The sequence below is a fragment of the Triticum dicoccoides genome, chromosome 7A, assembly GCF_002162155.2.
Source record: "Triticum dicoccoides isolate Atlit2015 ecotype Zavitan chromosome 7A, WEW_v2.0, whole genome shotgun sequence".
Classification (NCBI taxonomy): Eukaryota; Viridiplantae; Streptophyta; class Magnoliopsida; order Poales; family Poaceae; genus Triticum; species Triticum dicoccoides.
In genome coordinates, this window is record NC_041392.1 from 321545273 (window position 1) to 321558172 (window position 12900).

The following is a 12900-nucleotide window of genomic DNA, read 5'->3' on the forward strand; positions in this document are numbered from 1 at the left end:
GGAGGCCGTAGTACTCCAGTAGACCTTGGAGGAAAGGGTGGATTGGAAACCCGACGCCTCTTATTAAGAAGGATATGAAGCACACTCGCTCCCCCTAGTGGGATTTGGGAAGCTTTCCGCCAGGGCTTCGCCTGTAAAGGAGGTTAATCCTGCCCGGACGGGGACTAGATCCGTGGGGGAAAGGAATCCCTGCGTTTGAAGCTTACTCAGCTGGTCATGGGATACTGAACATTTCTCCCAATCGCCTTTTTCGGAGACGTGGAGGCGGGAGGAAGAACCGGGAACGCTAGCTGTCGGTGTCAAAACCGGCGGATCTCGGGTAGGGGGTCCCGAACTGTGCGTCTAAGGTGGATGGTAACAGGAGGCAGGGGACATGATGTTTTACCCAGGTTCGGGCCCTCTTGATGGAGGTAAAACCCTACGTCCTGCTTGATTAATATTGATGATATGGGTAGTACAAGAGTAAATCTACCACGAGATCGGAGAGGCTAAACCCTAGAAGCTAGCCTATGGTATGATTGTATGTATATGATCTATCGACTAGCCTGGCCTCGGTTTATATAATACACCAGAGGCCTAGGATAACAAGAGTCTTAGCCGAATACACCGGTGGGGAGGAGTCCTTGTCTTGATCGCCAAGTCTTGTGGAATATTCCTTGTATGCGGCAACTGTCCGAACTGGCCCATGAGTATACGGCCATGGGGGTCCTCGGCCCAATCTAATAGATTGGGAGATGACGTGGTGAGTACCCCCTAGTCCAGGACACCGTCAGTAGCCCCCTGAACCGGTCTTCAAGTTAGGGATGCTCCTCGATTCTTTCGAACTGTTCTTCATCTTCGGTTGACGGTCTTGAAAACTGGTTCAACAAATCTTCTCATCTTCGATCTTGAGGATCGCCGAAATGCATTCGGCGAGTTTACACGTCGGGTATCCGAGGAGCCCCTTTAAGTTTCTGGCCTTTATCAATGCCTTGTTATTTTTATGCCACACCTCAGGTTTGAAATTGTTCCCGGGCGGCAGCGTCCTCTTGCGTCCGAGCTCCAACGCCGGACTACATTCTAGGTATCTTTTGCAGCCGAGCACCAATGCCGGACCGTTTCCCAGCTCTAACGCCGGAATGTATCCGAGCTCCAACGCCGGACTATGTATCCGAGCTCCAACGCCGGACTATATCCGAGCTCCAACGCCGGACAGTGTCCCAGCTCCAACGCCGGACTATATCCGAGGTGTCATATCACCTTGGTTCAAAAAAGTTGAAGGAGTTTAGCCGAGCTTAATGCCGGAAATGCCCTCTATGGAGCCAGCCACTAGCGCCCGAGCTTTATGCCGGACTGCTTCCGAGGTGGTGCACCACCCCGACTGTGGGCCGATTTTGTCAATATTTTTTATTATTGCAATTTATTCTCTGCCGAGATATATGGCCAGTAGCATCAAGGTGTGTATCGGTCTAAAACCCGAGATGCACCTGAAGGATGACGTAAGACCGCTGATCCCAGTAGCCGCTGAGACTCAGGTTGATTTGCAAAATCGGCCTGAGAATCAAGTCCTAGCTTGGCAGAATACTTCGGGACACAAAAAGTGGCGTGCTTTGTCCTCGAGACTCAGGTTGGGTGCGGCCTACCACCTGAGGATCAAAATCTCCTCGGCAACTGTATTGCACTTAAAATTTTCTGCATTGAACAGGCAATGCAGTAGCCCCCGAGACACTGGTCGGGTGGCAACACCAGATCATGGGATCGATGTGCCCCTTTAATATTTGTAAATAATAAGGCCGAAGCCCAGTAGCCCCCGAGCCTTAATGCGGGCACGGGTGGCCAAATTAAGGATCGATATCCATAGTAAAATCACAAATTATGTGTAATGACTCTATGTATCCAAGTACTTTACGTCATTAATGCTTGGATCCGCATTGTACAAAACTTTGTTGACCGACCATCGGCTTCCACCTCCTCGGCTAGTAGCCGAGGAGTGTTTCTCCTACTTTATAAAGCCTTTATGAGGGCAAAGATTTACGACAAACAAGGCAATCTAGCCATACGGTTTTATGAACAAATGTACGTAGAGAGATATTTTATATTCTTGTTTAACATAAGAAAATGTCTTCCAAAGAAAATAGTCCCGCTATCGGTTCCTTTCTTTGGGTTGTCATGCTAAGCATGATCATGCAGCCTCCGCTCTAATGTAAGAGCATAATATCGAGGATTTAGTTTGGGGGGCCAGTTAATAGCCCCCGGTAGTGTTCGGCGACAGTCGGGGTCAAGCCGTAAACACTTCGGCCAATGTTATGAACGGCCCATCATTTAACATAGTCATCGGATCACTGACCAGTTTACGCTTATTTGTGAAAATCAGTTTTCGGCTTTCTCCACTGAGGTGCTTAACCATGTGAGCTGGAAGCACAATCGCAGTGGTTCTCCCTTTGCACGCCTAGCCGAACAAAACGGAACATAGGAAGCAAGTGCAGGAGCCGGGCAACCCAACTATTGACCGAAGACACAATTCGAAACCGATGCATATATAGCAATATCTGAGAATGTTTTTGCCGAATCCCTAAAGGTGTCCAGCGTTGCACTGCGAGACTAATGCTGGAAAAGCACAAATAGTTTAAAAGTGCCAAAAAGCTTGGAAAACCAAGAAACGTCAGTAAAAACATGACGTCCGAACAATATCAAGTGTTCAGTGCCAATCCGAAAGTTGGTCTTAGAAAAAAGAAGTGCTTCTGTCGTGCTTTAACATGATATATCCTATCTCAAGACTTCGAATGGGTCAGCCTACGGCTTCAACCTCCTATCCCGAGGGCAGAGTACTTCTCATCAGGCCAGTTTAGCAAAGTAAACTCTAGCGGCTTTGAGAGAGAAATTAGGCTCCCCGGCTAGTGACCGCACACTCGTGTCAAAAAAAGGAGTGATAAATAATAATAATAAAACTTTGCAACGACTAAGAAGAAGAACACTTATTATAAAGCGGCTCAAATAAACTTAAGATCCCCCAAGTGACTTGGGTAGAAGAATGATTGCATGTATCGAAGTACTTATATCATATCTATGTTCAACCAAACTTTAAACGCGTCTTAACCGACCGTCAGCTTCTCCCTCTTTGGTCAAGGACCAAAAAGTGTTATGTACTCCATCGGTCGACAATATCGACGGTGTTTCCAATAACCAGGCAATCAGGCCATAAGGCTGTAACAGACAAAGCGCGCTCAGGGAACTTATGCTATATTACCGTGAAGTGTAAGAAGCATCTTCGAAGAAAATAGTACCCCCACCGATACCTTTCTTCGGTGCTCATTGTTATTATGAGACTTGTGCAATAGATTTTTTGTACTCATGAGTTCCGTTGTGTGCCGACCATCATTGAAAACTATAAGAGCGCTAGCTTTCGGCTTCACCCAGTCTGAGGTCCGGCTCGGGCGACCCGATCGTGACAATCGCAGAGGTGCTCCCTTTACTCCCTAGCCGAACAATCAGGAACATAGGGGTAAACACAGGAGCGAGGCAACCCAGCTTGAAAATCGCTTAAGTCAATATGATGCATATTGTGGCGTAATACACGAACAAGGAACGAAGCCGTACAAGTATAATCATATGCAAGTGGAAAAGCTTCATGAAGGAAGCCCCCAAATGAAGGTATTTGAATTTATGCATCATAAACAAAGTTTGGACAAGGAAATTTTTTACAAGCACCTTTTTTCCAAAAAAGTATAATGCTTGGTCGAACCGAACGCAAGTTAGAAATTAAAGCTTTGAGCATGAAAGCGACTTAGCTGGTTAATGTGTTCGGTATTGATGACGCGGTCCGAGCTTGATGCGGGGCAAGGTTCCATCCCACAAGCTGGTCCCGAGGTGGCGGAGCGGAGAGCTCGGCACGCCGAAGTGGTGACATAGCATGGTCAATGCAGACCGGCAGAGTGATGCCGAAGTCCCCGGATCATTTTCCTATGCACAAAAAATAGTGCAAACCGGAGATAATAGTAATAATGCTAATTAAAAAAATGTTGCATAATAAATAATTTATGCAAAGTGAGGAATAGAAGAAATATGGCCTGGCGCCGAAGTCAATGTCGATGCAGGGCGTCGGCGTGATGTAGTAAAGGCGTGGCAAAGCCTGAATTCACAGGTCGGTCCGAGCTCCGGATGTGGCGTTCGCCGGACTATGTATGGAAACTGATCGAACCACCACGCGACCGTCATTAATGCGGTCACCATTTGATAGACCTGTGTACATATCATGGACAAACCAGAGTAATAATTCCTTGGGAAAAATGAACCCAAACAAGCAAAAAATACTGGGATTAATAGCACCCGGTTTATTTGTTGTAGCAATCCGAGGGAAGGTGATTCCCAAAATTGGGACTCCCTCTGCACACCCATTGCCTGATGGGCGATAAAACGACGGCATGGCAATGCTGGTAAAGGTTGACTCGCCGAGGCAAAGCCCTCGGCCCGGCTAACGTGACAGAGCTGGTCGGCTAGTGACGCCGAAGTGTCCGGAGTAGGTTGATGAAGAGATGGCGAAGCCCCCGGTCCAGCCAAGATGTCGAAGCCTCAACGTCAGCCGATGAGTCAAAGTAGGTCGGCGTGATGGACACCAGCTTGAAGAAGCAAAGTGCGGCCCTGTCGATGCAGGTCGTGACGTGGTCGATGCCGGCTTGATGAAGCGACCGTGCGGCGATGCCGGTATGCCCGCTCCGTGTAATCCTTGGGGTGGCAATGTTGAAGATGATTTATCCTTCGCGATGCCGGACTCTTGTTCTGCTTGCCGAGATGATGATCCGAAGAAGTTGAGCTCGGCTAAAGTGACGACGTGTCTAGCGCAGGCCAGCAGCTGTGGAGTAATATTGTCGGACTGGTTTGACACCAGCATGATGTTGAAGATCATGTTCAAAAGATCTTAAAGTTAGTGGGATGTGTTCGGGAACAAAACACAATACCCCATACAAAACTTCCTTCAAAAGGGATGTCCGAAATCCCGTTCATAAAAAAGATGAACTCGGGTCGGATTCGTTTTCACGCAGAAAACATATCTGAAAAGTGATGCACTAATCAGAAGGTTCCCAGAGTTTGGACAGTCGGATCGAGCTGAAAGTTTGAGAGGTGGTAGATATAGGAATTCCGCAGCCGATCAACGGTTGGATCTTCCAAAGGACGTCCGAGCTAGAAGCTGGACACCACGCCCTAAACTCATCCAAATTCCCATCCAAATTTGATAGGGCTCCGGTATATCGTGGATTGCCAGAGATTCCTCCATTGGAACTCGACGAAATTTTCCAGGGTTGTTATAGACTCAATTCCGCACAATTCCACCAAAGCGATCGTCAAAACGATACTCGAGGAGGTGGTGGCGGCAGATACGAGTTCGCCGTCCAAAAAAACAGCACGGTCGCTTGAGGGCAATGTTGACGTTGAGCCCCCGAGCTCCATAGATGATTCCTCTGTGATCTTGATAGAGATCGGAGTTGATGTTTGATGAAGGCCCTCGTCCGAACATGGTGATCCGAACACGGGGCGCAATTCTTGGTCGAACCAAGGTGACCAGTCAAACTGGTGACAGAGACGCCGAAGTCGCAGTTGATCTGCCGGCGAGCCATCATCCTTTTGTCGATCACACAGAGGAACTCTCAATGAAAGCACCAATGTCGGTGTCAAAACCGGCGGATCTCGGGTAGGGGTCCCAAACTGTGCATCTAAGGTGGATGGTAACAGGAGGCAGGGGACATGATGTTTTACCCAGGTTCGGGCCCTCTTGATGGAGGTAAAACCCTACGTCCTGCTTGATTAATATTGATGATATGGGTAGTACAAGAGTAGATCTACCACGAGATCGGAGAGGCTAAACCCTAGAAGCTAGCCTATGGTATGATTGTATGTATATGATTTATCGACTAGCCTGGCCTCGGTTTATATAATGCACCAGAGGCCTAGGATAACAAGAGTCCTAGCCGAATACGCCGGTGGGGAGGAGTCCTTGTCTTGATCGCCAAGTCTTGTGGAATATTCCTTGTATGCGGCAGCTGTCCGAACTGGCCCATGAGTATACGGCCATGGGGGTCCTCGTCCCAATCTAATAGATCGGGAGATGACGTGGTGAGTACCCCCTAGTCTAGGACACCGTCACTAGCCATGTTGGAATGGTTTCTCCTAGCAAGCTCTAAGGATTTTCCGCCTAGTGTGAGATGGCATCTGAGATCCAATCCACTTAAATATACGCCTTTCTTACATGGCCAGGGTGTTATGTGCAAAAATACTCTAACCTTTCGTGTTCACTCGACACATGGAAGCCGAAGCAATGGAGGTGCAGAAGCCAATGGGTACGACATTAAATGGAAAGTTGAGTATAACTCTTCGGATCAGACGCTTTGAAGTATTTAGAGGAAGAACCCTCCTTGCAATGCCGAAGACTATCAGCGCGCCAGACACATCGTCATTGAAGTCTGGTTCGGGGGCTACTGAGGGAGTCCTGGACTAAGGGGTCCTCGGGCGTCCGGCCAATGTGACGTGGGCCGGACTGATGGGCCGTGAAGATACAAGACCGAAGACTTCCTCCCGTGTCCGGATGGGACTCTCCTCTGCGTGGAAGGCAAGCTTGGCATTCGGATATGAAGATTCCTTCCTTTGTAAACCGACTTTGTACAACCCTAGGCCCCTCCGGTGTCTATATAAATCGGAGGGTTTAGTCTGTAGAGGGGCAATCGCAATCATACAGGCTAGACATCTAGGGTTTAGCCATTACGATCTCGTGGTAGACCAACTCTTGTAATCCTCATATTCATCAAGATCAATCAACCAGGAAGTAGGGTATTACCTTCATCAAGAGGGCCCAAACCTGGGTAAACATCGTGTCCCTCGTGTCGTGTTACCATCGACCTTAGACGCATAGTTCGGGACCCCCTACCCGAGATCCGCCTGTTTTGACACCGACACCGCCCGCAGGCAAGGAGCACCGTGATACGTCTCTAACGTATCTATAATTTTTGATTGATCCATGCTATATTATATTCTATTTTGGATGTTTATGGGCTTTATTATGCTCTTTTATATTATTTTTCGTACTAACCTATTAACCCAGAGCCCAGTGCATGTTTCTATTTTTTCCTTGTTTTAGAGTACGTAGAAAACGAAAATCAAACGGAGTCCAATTGACCTGAAACTTCACGGAACTTATTTTTGGAAGGAAAGCAACCTGGGAGACTTGGAGTCCACGTCAAGGAAGCTTCGAGGAAGCCATGAGGTAGGGGGCGCGCCCTCCACCCTCGTTGGCCCCTCGTGGCCCCCCTGACGTACTTCTTCCGCCTATATATATCCATATACCCTAAAACGACCGGGGAGCACAATAGATGGGGAGTTCTGCCGCCAGAAGCCTCCGTAGGCACCGAAAACCAATCTAGACCCGTTCCAGCACCCTGCCTGAGGGGGAATCCCTCTCCGGTGGCCATCTTCATCATCTCGGTGCTCTCCATGACGAGGAGAGAATAGTTCTCCCTCGGGGCTGAGGGTATGTACCAGTAGCTATGTGTTTGATCTCTCTCTCTCTCTCTCTCTCTCTCTCGTGTTCTTGAGGTGATACGATCTTGATGTATCGCGAGCTTTGCTATTATATTTGGAACCTATGATGTTTTCTCCCCCCTCTACTCTCTTGTAATGGATTGAGTTTCCCCTTTGAAGTTATCTTATTGGATTGAGTCCTCAAAGATTTGAGAACACTTGACGTATGTCTTGCCTTGTGTATCTGTGGTGACAATGGGATATCACGTGATTCACTTGATGTATGTTTTTGTGATCAACTTGCGGGTTCCGCCCATGAACCTATGCATAGGGTTTGGCACACATTTTCGTCGTGATTATCCGGTAGAAACTTTGGGGCACTCTTTGAGGTTCTATGGGTTGGTTGAATAGATGAATCTGAGATTGTGTGATGCATATCGTATAATCATACCCACGGATACTTGAGGTGACATTGGAGTATCTAGGTGACATTAGGGTTTTGGTTGGTTTGTGTCTTAAGGTGTTATTCTAGTACAAACTCTAGGGTTGTTTGTGACACTTATAGGAATAGCCCAACGAATTGATTGGAAAGAATAACTTTGAGGTGGTTTCGTACCCTACCATAATCTCTTCGTTTGTTCTGCGCTATTAGTGACTTTGGAGTGACTCTTTGTTGCATGTTGAGGGATAGTTATGTGATCCAATTATGTTATTATTGTTGAGAGGACTTGCACTAGCGAAAGTATGAACCCTAGGTCTTGTTTCCTATCATTGCAATACCGTTTACGCTCACTTTTATCATTAGTTACCTTGCTGTTTTTATATTTTCAGATTACAAAAACCATTATCTACTATACATATACCACTTGTATCACCATCTCTTCGCCGAACTAGTGCACATATACAATTTACCATTGTATTGGGTGTGTTGGGGACACAAGAGACTCTTTGTTATTTGGTTGCAGGGTTGCTTGAGAGAGACCATCTTCATCCTATGCCTCCTACGGATTGATAAACCTTAGGTCATCCACTTGAGGGAAATTTGCTACTGTCCTACAAACCTCTGCACTTGGAGGCCCAACAACGTCTAGAAGAAGAAGGTTGTGTAGTAGACATCGAGCTCTTTTTTGGCGCCTTTGCCGGGGAGGTGAGTGCTTGAAGGTATATCTTTAGATCTTGCAATCGAGTCTTTTAGTTTCTTGTTTTATCACTAGTTTAGTTTATAAAAGAAAACTACAAAAAAATGGAATTATGTTTGCCTCATACGCTTCATCTTTTTAATATCTTTCGTGAGTATGATGGAAAGGAAATTTGTGCCAAAGTGTTAGAAGAAGAATGCATTAAAATGTTTGGAACTAAATCTTTGAATGATGAGCATGATTGCAATGTTGTTAGTATGAATTCCTGGAATATCCATGATGCTAATGATATGCAAAGCCACAAGCTTGGGGAAGCTATGTTTGATGAAGATGATATTTTTTGTCCCCCAAGTTTTGATGAGCAAATTTATTATGATGATAGCATGCCTCCTACTTATGATGATTATTGTGATGATACTTATGCTATAAAAAGTAGTGATTATTTTTATAAAACTTTTCATGATTATAGTTACCCATTTCCTGAACATTACTCTTTTAATGTGGAAACAATTTATAGTATTCGAGTTTCTTATGATACTCCCACTATTCTGAATGAGAAGAATTTTGCTTATGTGGAGAGTAGTAAATTTTCTATGCTTGTAGATCATGAAAAGAATGCTTTAGGTGCTGGTTATATTGTTGAATTCATTCATGATTCTACTGAAAATTATTATGAGGGAGGAACATATGCTTGTAGGAATTGCAATAATATCAAGTTTCCTCTCTATGTGCTTAAAGTTTTGAAGTTATGCTCATTTTGCTTTCCTATGCAAGTTGATTCTTGTTCCCACAAGTTGTTTGCTCACAAAATCCATATGCATAGGAAGTGGGTTAGGCTTAAATGTGCTAGTCATATTCTTCATGATGCTCTCTTTATGTTACAATTCTTATCTTTTATGTGAGCATCATTGAAATCATCATGCCTAGCTAGGGGCGTTAAACGATAGCGCTTGTTGGGAGGCAACCCAATTTTATTTTTGTTCCTTGATTTTTTCTCCTGTTTAGTAATAAATAATTTATCTAGCCTCTGTTATGATTGAGTTTTTATGTTTTAATTAGTGTTTGTGCCAAGTAGAACCATTTGGAAGACTTGGGGAAAGTCTTGTTGATCTTGCTGTAAAAAAACAGAAACTTTAGCGCTCACGAGAATTGCTGCCATGTTTTATTGGAGAGTGATATTTAGTTAATTCTTTTTGCAGATGATTAATAGATAAATTCCTCAGGTCCAACAATTTATTTTAGAATTTTTGGGTTCCATAAGTATACGTTTGATCCCGATTACTACAGACTGTTTTGTTTTTGACAGATTCTGTTTTCGATGTGTTGTTTGCTTATTTTGATGAATCTATGAGTAGTATCGGAGGGTATAAACCATAGATAAGTTTTAATACAGTAGATATTACACTAATATGAATTTATAATGAGTTCACAACAGTACCTAAGTGGTGATTTATTTTCTTATACTAACGGAGCTTACGAGTTTTCTGTTAAGTTTTGTGTTGTGAAGTTTTCAAGTTTTGGGTAAAGATTCGATGGACTATGGAATAAGGAGTGGCAAGAGCCTAAGCTTTGGGATTCCCAAGGCACCCCAAGGTAATATTCAAGGACAACCAAAATCCTAAGCTTGGGGATGCCCTGGAAGGCATCCCCTCTTTCGTCTTCATTCATCGGTAACTTTACTTGGAGCTATATTTTTATTCGCCACATGATATGTGTTTTGCTTGGAGCATAATTTTATTTAATTTTGTTTTGCTTGATGTTTGAATAAAATACCAAGATCTTAATTTCTTAAATGTTATAGAGTCTTCACATAGTTGCATAATTATTCGACTACTCATTGATCTTCACTTATATCTTTCGGAGTAGTTTGTCTTTTGCTCTAGTGCTTCACTTATATCCTTTTAGAGTACGGTGGTGGTTTTATTTTATAGAAATAGATGAACTCTCATGCTTCACTTAGATTATTTTGAGAGTCTTAAATAGCATGGTAATTTTCTTAAATAATCCTAGTATGCTAGGCATCCAAGAATAATAAAAACTTTCATATAAGTGCATTGAATACTAAGAGAAGTTTGATACTTGATGATTGTTTTGAGATATGGAGATAGTGATATCAAAGTTGTGCTAGTTGGGTAGTTGTGAATTTGAGAAATACTTGTGTTGAAGTTTGCAAGTCGCGTAGCATGCATGTATGGTAAACGTTGTGCAACAAATTTGAAACGTGAGGTGTTCTTTGATTGTCTTCCTTATGAGTGGCGGTCGGGAACGAGCGATGGTCTTTTCCTACCAATCTATCCCCCTAGGATCATGCGCGTAGTGCTTGGTTTTTGATGACTTGTAGATTTTTGCAATAAGTATATGAGTTCTTTATGACTAATGTTGAGTCCATGGATTATACGCACTCTCACCCTTCCATCATTGCTAGCCTCTTCGGTACCGTGCATTGCCCTTTCTCACATTGAGAGTTGGTGCAAACTTCGTTGGTGCATCCAAACCCCGTGATATGATATGCTCTTTCAAAAATAAATCTCCTTATATCTTCCTCAAAATAGCCACCATACCTACCTATTATGGCATTTCCATAGCCATTCCGAGATATATTGCCATGCAACTTTCCACCATTCCGTTTATCATGACACATTCATCATTGTCATATTGCTTAGCATGATCATGTAGTTGACATAGTATTTGTGGCAAAGCCACCGTTCATAATTCTTCCATACATGTCACTCTTGAGTCATTGCACATCCCGGTACACTGTCGGAGCCATTCATATAGAGTCATACTTTGTTCTAGTATCAAGTTGTAATCTTTGAGTTATAAATAAATAGAAGTGTGATGATCATCATTAATAGAGCATTGTCCCAAATAAAATTAAAAAAATAATAAAAAAAGAAAGGACAAAAAAAGGCCAAATAAAAAAAGAAAATAAAAAGGGACAATGCTACTATCCTTTTACCACACTTGTGCTTCAAAGTAGCACCATGATCTTCATGATAGTTAGTCTCTTATGTTGTCACTTTCGTATACTATTGGGAATTTTTCATTATAGAACTTGGCTTGTATATTGCAACAATGGGCCTCCTCAAGTGCCCTAGGTCTTCCTGAGCAAGCAAGTTGGATGCACACCCACTTAGTTTCTTTTGTTGAGCTTTCATACATTTATAGCTCTAGTGCATCCGTTGCATGGCAATCCCTACTCCTTGCATTAACATCAATCGATGGGCATCTCCATAGCTCATTGATTAGCCTCGTTGATGTGAGACTTTCTCCTTTTTGTCTTCTCCACATAACCCCCATCATCATATTCTATTCCACCCAAAGTGCTATATCCATGGCTCGCACTCATATATTGGGTGAAGGTTTATAGGTTTGAGATTACTAAAGTATGAACCAATTGCTTGGCTTGTCATTGGGGTTGTGCATGATGAGAGCATTCTTGTGTGACGAAAATGGAGCATGACTAAACATATGATTTTGTAGGGACGAACTTTCTTTGGCCATGTTATTTTGAGAGGACATAATTGCTTAGTTAGTATGCTTGAAGTATTATTATTTTTATGCCAATATGAACTTTTATCTTGAATCTTTCGGATCTGAATATTCATACCACAATTAAGAAGAATTACATTGAAATTATTCCAAGTAGCACTCCGCATCGAAAATTCTGTTTTTATCATTTACCTACTCGAGGACGAGCAGGAATTAAGCTTGGGATGCTGATACGTCTCCAACATATCTATAATTTTTGATTGCTCCATGCTATATTCTCTTCTATTTTGGATGTTTATGGGATTTATTATACACTTTTATTTTATTTTTTGGGACTAACCTATTAACCCAGAGCCCAGTGCCAGTTTCTGTTTTTTCCTTGTTTTAGAGTATCGTAGAAAAGGAAAATTAAACGGAGTCCAATTGACCTGAAACTTCACGAAACTTATTTTTGGAAGGAAAGCAACCCGGGAGACTTGGAGTCCACGGCAAGGAAGCTTCAAGGAAGCCATGAGGTAGGGGGCGCGCCCACCCCCCTGGGCGTGCTCTCCACCCTCGTGGGCCCTCGTGGCCCCCCTGACGTACTTCTTCTGCCTATATATCTCCATATACCCTAAAACGATCGGGGAGCACAATAGATCGGGAGTTCTGCCGCCAAAAGCCTCCGTAGCCACCGAAAACCAATCTAGAACCGTTCTGGCACCCTGCCGGAGGGGGAATCCCTCTCCGGTGGCCATCTTCATCATCCCGGTGCTCTCCATGACGAGGAGGGAGTAGTTCTCCC